Here is an 8,339-nt window from a genome sequence, read left to right as displayed (position 1 = left end):
GAGCAGATGAGCCTGCATCTTGGAGTCTGTTGGGAACTTGGTCCCTAAACCAGTCCAAGGAAAGTCTGTGTCAAGACCTAAGAGAAATTTAAAGAGTGGTTCTTAACCCCCTGATAAGATGTCACTGCTGCCCTGAGATGATTGGAGGTATAGGCCAGTGGTTTAACAGAGGCAACCCTTTTCTGAATCATGGGTGACATTCAGTCATATGAAGGTTGGCTTGAGCAACTAGAAGAGACCATAGATGCTGCCAAACACCCAATAAGTAAAGACATCTCCTATCTTCGTGCCCAAAGAATTACCTGGTTCACTATGCTAGTGGTATCTCTGCTGAAACAGTGAAAGGAGAACAGGCTCTTTTCTTGTCCACCTATGTTTCAGGAATTGCTGCTTTGATGGGGGTGCTAATCCCTAATTATTGACAGGAAGCATGAGGAGCCACAGTACCCCAGCAGAGGTGTCTTCATCTCTATGTTAGAGTGTCTGAAGAAGTCAGGGGCGTTACTTCTTCACAGTCCTTTATGAAGTATTTCTGTTGACTTCTGAAAGTACTAAGGAATTGGGTTAAAAGGGAAGTTGGAATTTTGTCCATCTTTCTTTACCTTGTAAGCCCCTCTACAATCTCGCTGACTATTTTCCTTCTTTCTCCCTTCTTATCTTTGTCTGTTCAACTAAAATATTGGTGCATGTCCTATATGTATGGTCAAGCTCCATGAAAGTTTACAGGCCTAAGAGTCATGATGAAATCCCCAGGGTGGGGCTGAGAGTTTTGGGAACATCAAGAGGTGTTGTGTAGGGCACTTAAAGGCACTATAAAGTCCTATCCCTGTCCTCATTTTGTTTACACCCTGGTTATCAAATGAGTGGTTTTTCTCTGCATCCGGGTCCAGAGCATCAGGGCAACCCATCATGTATTGAACTTGTCAAACTCCGAGTGAACAATAATCAAACCTTTCTCTTTATGAAATGATTATTGCAGTAATATATATATGTATATATGTGTATATATACATATATACACATATATACATATATATATTTGCAATATTATTATAGTAACAAAGTCTAACAGGTCATGATCTCATATGATAGATATCTGAACATTTATTTAGAACAATAATGATGAAAACTTGGACAATCAAAGGCCTAACTATATGGATCAGCCAAGCTACTTCAAACAAAGGCAGTGGCGCTTCCACGTGCATCCCCAAATTCGATATACATGCACTCTCAGAAATTTGTGCAATTTAATCTCAAGGAGAACCAAATAAAAGAGTATGGACATTTCTGTAGAAGCCTCTCGTCTTTAATAGAAAAGAGATTGCCACCTAGAGCACGTGTCCTGCCAACTAATCACTGAGATTATAGTCAGCCCTGCAAAGAGTGAACTTGTCATTAGGACACAAATAATGCAGAACAGGAAACACAAGTGCTGCCAATCTTCCCTCCCCTTTTGAAGAAAACTGGGAGATTGAAAGGGTATATATATGTGTATGTATATGTGTGTGTAACATATAGGATATATATATATATATATATATATATAAAGCAAATCTCCTATATGTTATATTTCTAAATACTTTTTGAGTAAATATCTTTATGAAATATTTTGCTAGAACCAAAAGCTGCCAAGGCTGCAGAAAGAAGAATAAAAGCAAAATTTTTAGCAGCCCAAATCCAAAGCAAACATGGAGAGGCGCGAGGTTACAGACAGTGGCATGAATGTTAATGAACACAGAGCTGTACAGTGGAAATCTGCTAAATGCTTTGCAGGGGAAATTGAGAGGACATTTCCCTAACAGTTTGTTCCTGTTGGTTATAATTTTAAAATCGGCACCGCGGGATGGCCCAGCTCCATCCCAGATTCATATTGGGCAGATGCATTACGATTCCCTGCTGAAGTTCTCTGGAAGAGCTGAGACTAATTTAGCATAGTTGTTTTACACAGTATCATCAAGAGCAGCAAGTGAATACCCAAAGCATGTGTGAAGAACTGAGAACTGATTGCAGTTTTGCATCCAGGAACTAAGCACCCGTCAGAGGTACACAAACGCTTGGGCAAAGGTAAGAAGCCATATGCAAGACAAGCCACAACAAGCATAGAGTTAAATTGAATGTCTTACCTTCACCTTGAACTTGTATCACCTTTTTGTCTTTCTTTATAATGAAATAGAAAGCCTTCTCGTTTTAACTAAGTGAATGGCTTGCTTTAAGCTGCCATTTTCTTTGGTGTATACTGAGGAGACATACTGGTACTTTTGGCAAAGTTGACATCACAGATCATGAGAGTGACCCATGTCAGCCACACCTTCCCCAAACCAGGCAGGCATGCGATTGTTTCTTAACTATTTCAGCTGCAGGAGGGATTTTCCTTTTCCTGCAAACTGTTTTTCTTTTAAAAGATTTTATTTATTTATTTTGTGTATATGAGTACACTGTAGCTGTACAGATGGTTGAGAGCCATCATTTGGTTGCTGGGAATTGAACTCAGCACCTATGCTGTCTTTGGTCTTGCTCGCTCCGGACCTACTTGCTCTGGTCCAAAGATTTACTTATTATTATGAGTACACTGTAGCTGTCTTCAGACACACTAGAAGAGGGCATCAGATCTCATTATGGATGGTTTCGAGCCACCATGTGATTGCAGGGATTTGAACTCAGGAACTCTAAGAGCAGTCAGCGCTCTTAACCTCTGAGCCATCTCTCTAGCCCCTTCTGCAAACTGTTGTTTAACATTAACTTTTTTTTTTTTTGCACAGTGAAGTCTGATGTTTATTTATTTATTACTGCTTATTTCTTTAATAACGGCATAAAGGATGTCTCTTGAAATCAACATGGGGGCTCTCTCATTCAAGAATCACTATCAAATCACACAGGTCAGCATGACACTAATAAATGACCATGCTCAGACCCACACACAAACACAAAGATCAAGACAAACAACCTCTTACCTCCCAAGGTGAGTAAATATACAAAATATTAGCAACATTCCCTACACAAAGAAGAGTGCTTGTGAATCACCGAATGCTTTGCGCTTATGTCTGTAAGATCGCAGAATCCATCCACACAACATATATAAGCTGACTTAAAAAAATTGGCTATAAGAAACAGGGAGTCTTCTTGCTGGGTACCGTAGAACCCACTTTGCTTATCATTTCCCAGATCTTTATCATCTTTATCACCTTGGTGCAAGCAACGTCATGAATTCTCATGGATGGATGTCTTCAGTCCTGTTTTTTTGGTGCCTGAACTTTTAAGCTCTCCTGGTAATTATCTGGCTAGCACAAAAGTCAGGCTTTGCTTGGCCCCACAGAAAGATAACTAATATGAGGAAAAAGAAGAAAAAGCAATAAATAAATAGATAAATAAATAAATAAATAAATAAATAAATAAATAAATAGAATATCTGCGTACTTACAGATATCAAGGAGTTACAAACCATTGCAGTTTCCAGACATGTGGTTCTTTTTGTCCACAGAACTGGACTTGCATCATGTTAGATGAACAGCAAGCATGACATGAATCTTCTCTGCCTTCTACAGTTTTAATTTTATATGAGTGATAGAGAGTCTCAGTAAGAGACAAGATGGATTTAGTTTATTTATTAGCAAGGTGACACACGTGGTCACCAGTGGTGAAGAAGACTTGCTGACAGAAAGCAGTACAAGTGAAACAGGAGAAACAAATGAGGTAGAGACAGACTGTGTCTCAGGACTTGGGGTGAGTTTCCATTCCACTCTCTGATCCCTATTTTTATACCTGTGACAGTAAACATTAGAAGATGATTCTCAGAATCTCAACTGGAGGTAGAGGGATTAGATATATTTGGGATTTCACACCTAAATACCACCATATTCTTTCGTATGCTTATTCATTAGTCTTCCCAATAAACTTTGAGCATCTTGACATTAAAGCCCTCCCATTTTTCCTTCTTATTCTGTGTTTAAAATTGCATTATTTAGTTAGTTTTATTTTTTTAAGATTACAGTTTAATGGTTTGGGTTTTTTCCTACAGTTTAGCAGGATAGCAGATGAGTTTGAGACTCAGACCACATAGGCAATCCCAATCACACCACAAGCCAAGCGGCTTCTAGCATTTCCAGTCTTCATACTTTCTTCATTTCCACCTTTGCCCAAGTCATCTTGTTTCTCGTGGACCACCATTGTATGGCCTATGATGGGATGCTCTCTTGAGAGTGAGATCACACGATATTCAATGGACACATTGGTCACACCGTCCTTTCCAGCAGTCACATTGCCCAGGTCTCCAACATGCCTCTCTCCATCCGCCGGACCGCCATGTTTCTTAGAGTGAGAATTAAAATGAGGTCCAGCACTGGTACAGCCTTGTGTATTATCCCCATACCGATGGACGTGTAACCCATGCTTGTCTTCAGTTTAATCCTGTAATTTGTACTGACACCACAACTGGTTCACCACTTGCCTTCTGCTCGAAGTGGATGGTTACCTGCACCAGACCGTCACCCTTCAGCACGCACACGGCTTTCATCGCCATGCCTTCCCGGGAGACGCACAGCGGCTTCAGGACCTGGGAGAGCAAGAGGAGAAGACGACAGAGCCGCCACAGGAAAGGACAGCGGGGGTGGGGGTGGGGGTGGGGGAAGCATTATTTATTCTTAAAAGAATGGTTTACTTCTAGAATGTCATTGATTAAGGCTTGATAAGTAGTTGAAGAGAAAGTAACACTGAATACCACAGTGAATATAGACTATAGCAGAATTTACTAGAGAAATTGTAGGTTACTGGAATTTTGGCTCATTGTTGGTAGGCTTGCCTGGAGGGAACTTCATAGAAAAAGTGACTGCACAAACATAATTCAGTGGTTATCACTGACCTACTTACACATGGTGCCACATACAATGTCACTTAATCAGCTAGCATCTTTATGTATACTTTTTAGTAATCACATACGCGCGCGCGCGCGCACACACACACACACACACACACACACACACACACACACACTATTAGTGAAACCAGTTTTAGAGGTGGAAAACAAAGAGATTCATGGAAGAATTCCTCTCTTAGGAAATGGTGGGAGTTTTCAAATCAGTGAACAGGACAGAAGTGGGGTGAGCAGAGACAGGAAGGGAAATTTTGGAGAGAAAAATAGGACAGAGGACTGATCCTTAAGGGACATTAGCAGAGGTGGGCACAGAAGGGGGCATGGCAGGAGGTTTACACGAATTGATCGGAAATTTAGAAGGAGAATAGAGAAGAGAGAGTTTTTAAAAAAGAGTGAACTTGGTAGGCAATGCCTCTATCTGTGAGAGGTCAAGTTATTTAAAGATAAAAGGAGCTTTGAATTTGCCCCTTTGAAGCTGGCTCTGTGCACTATTAGTGTGGTGATAGTGGTAGAAAACTCGGGGCAAAGCTGAGAGCTGAGTTGAAGGGAAGGGGAGAGAGTGGGGATGTTGAGTAGCTGCCTTAAGGGAGGCTGGCTCCACTCTGAGGGTATCAGTGCAGGGAAGGGTTGCAGAGGTCAGGAGCCAGAGGAGAAACAGATGGGAGAGGTTTCTTGTTCTCTCAGGGTAGAGAAGTGATTTATCATTTTGTTTATACATAAAAGCTGAGGGGACGGAGCTGTGAAGATGGTACAGATACAGAAGAAAGTGCATAATAGTGAATATGATCTTAAGGAATGATGGAGGAGAGGAGTTGAGGGTACCACGGAAGAGAAGAGAAAGGATGCTGCCTTGCCATCCATTGCTGCAAGGTCTGAAATGCTGGGGAGTGCAAAGGAGAGAAAACGTGAAGCAGAGACTGAGAAGGCATGGCGAGGCTGTCCTGCTATTCCCTGTGTGGAACTGGGGCAGACTTATGCCTTTATATATGTTTTCATAAAGTAGAAATAAATAAATGTAGTCCATCTGCATAATATGACTTTGTACTGACATCAGCCTCGCTGTGGTGCCTTCTTCAAAATTAACAGATAGAGGCATAAAGCGATACAGAGAGTTGTTTCCTTTAATTTACTGTGTTTCATATGCTCAACATGGCATTTGCAATTGATGCTCCTTTTTGTGTTATGATAACTGTCTCCACATTACCATTCTTGCTTCTAGATATTCACCCTGCTAGAAAATAAAAAGATTTGCAGACTCCATTGCAATTTTCTTTATATATATATTTAACAATGTATATTTGTGGTAATAAAACATGCAAGATTATATATATGTTTCTTACCTGCATTCACCTGATCATATGTTGAAAAATGAGTGAATTTTCATAGTTTTAAAGAACAATCAAGTAAGTCAAATGAAGACAAAAGCAATGGGGTACAAAATAGCTACTAGATGAAGTTGACTAGAAAGTGAAAGACTTTAGGTTTTCATATGTCTTAAGGGGTACAACTTCTACCCCTAGGACAGAAAACCCATGGTCCTTTCTTCTCTCTTTTTCCAGCTTTTCTTTCACCTTCCAATTCCCTCTTTCTTCTTTTCCTTTTCTTTTTATATGATGAGATTCTCTGTCTGCATGTCACAATATCTACTGAAAGAGATTTCCAGTTCCCACAGAGACATGGTCATCCCTGATTTCAGTGTAGATGGTTGATATACTCAGGAAATATATCAAGACAAAAAGATGTGTACACGCCCAGGGAAAGTGAATGGTTTGAGAAAGTGATTTCAGTCTGCACTTGGCTGAACCCACAGCTATGGAGCCCACAGAAGCAACTGTAAGTGCAGTAGAGATGGAAAACGATCTTCTTTCCCTGGAACATGCCCATTTCTCTCAAAGCCGGAAGTAAGGCGCTTGCTTGTATGTGTCTCATACTAGCATATGTCACCTCCATGTCAGTTAAAATACAAAGACCTTTTATGACTTACCCATTACCTGGTTACAAGAATAAACCAAACTATCTTCACATGTGAATTCAGAACTAAGGGGTCAACAGGATGACTCTGTGGGCAAAATCACTTGCTGTGTAAGCCCTGGTGACTGGCATCTCATCCTAGAACCCATGCAAATGTGAGAGGAGAGAAATGATCCAATGCTGCGAAGTAGACCTCTGATCTCCACAGGCCCAACCTGGCACACATTCTGTCTACATACACATCACACGCCCTCACCCTCACAAATACTAACAACAGCAACAATAAAAGGATTTAAAAGTTATCACCTTATTTTCTGGATCCCATTTATCTGAGTATTTCCTGAAAGCAATAATTTGTCTTAATAATGTGATATATATGTGACTCTGATCTCATCCTCTTACAAGCTAAGGCTGTGTGTGTGGCAAGGACTGTAGTCAGGGGGACATAGGAGCTGTATGTCCCTGCATTTACATTGCTGTGGTGTTGCTTATAGGGTGTTGTGATTAGGTTCTCCTCTGAAGGATCTCAAGACCTTGAAACTTCTTAGGAGAAAGGGAGTATGCTAAGTGTGCTATCTTAATATTTTCTCCCAGATGCCAGGCTTTCACTGAGTAAGTTTCTTCTGGGGTATGCATTCTCTCTGCTATTTCACTGTATATAATACTGAGAGGCAAACAGAGCAAATCCCTGTGTCATCACTATGGGGCAAACATGTACGGACGGCTAAGAGAATAGTGTGGCCAGTCAAGGGTGAGAAACGGTTTCCTATATGTAGGATTTCTCCAGAAAGTGGAGCTGGCTGATCATCAGGGGGGACACAGGCTTACTCCTTCATTTTTCAAATTGTCCAAAACACCCTTGTCTGGAGAAACACTTTGACACTGTGCCTTTTCATGTGGAAGCTACAAGCAGACTCTCCAAGAGACACATCAAAGGCCTTTCATGTCTCTAAGAGTCTGTTCATTTGCTAAGTTCATTCTCACGGAATTTCTTGGCCTGCTCGCATAAGTAACATGTCTGGCTTGCTCAAAAAATATGACATTTTATTCCTTTCCCTCAGACTTATGGAAAGTTCATGAAAGCAAAATTCTAGCCTTATGCTTTGAAAGAGCAGGGTTTTGTATTACAAATGTGATTGCCAAATATAATAAATATAATTTGAATTCAGGAAGTATTTTATTTCATTGCCTCTTTAAATCTTCCAGTTAGACGAAGTTGATTATCATGGTATTTCTACATAGTGGACTTTTGGGGTATAATATTCTTAAATAATATAAGGAAATCCTTTTTTCTTTATTTACATAGGATTATATTAAGTAGTTGCCTAAATCTTTTGCAATTACCCAGAAGTATTTATGTATTTATTTATGTATTTATTTATTTATAGAAAATGGAGATAGTGTATTTCCACTTTGACCCTACTTGTATATAAATTCAGTATTTCCTATGTTAGTCAATTAGGGAAAAAGTTTCAGATACTTACACACTATCATTCACTCA

At 40.1% G+C, this 8,339-nt stretch overlaps 1 pseudogene; it reads right to left on the bottom strand.

Annotated features, from left to right (window-relative positions):
- Positions 1 to 4,044: 4,044 nt before the first annotated feature.
- Positions 4,045 to 4,516, bottom strand: LOC110310749 (superoxide dismutase [Cu-Zn] pseudogene; annotated as a pseudogene).
- Between the last annotated feature and the right edge of the window lie 3,823 nt (positions 4,517 to 8,339).

Source organism: Mus caroli, unplaced genomic scaffold (genome assembly GCF_978045245.1).
Source record: "Mus caroli unplaced genomic scaffold, Mus_caroli_1 scaffold_16, whole genome shotgun sequence".
NCBI lineage: Eukaryota > Metazoa > Chordata > Mammalia > Rodentia > Muridae > Mus > Mus caroli.
The sequence above is the reverse complement of the archived record's forward strand: the minus strand, read 5'-3'. Positions and strand labels throughout refer to the sequence as shown.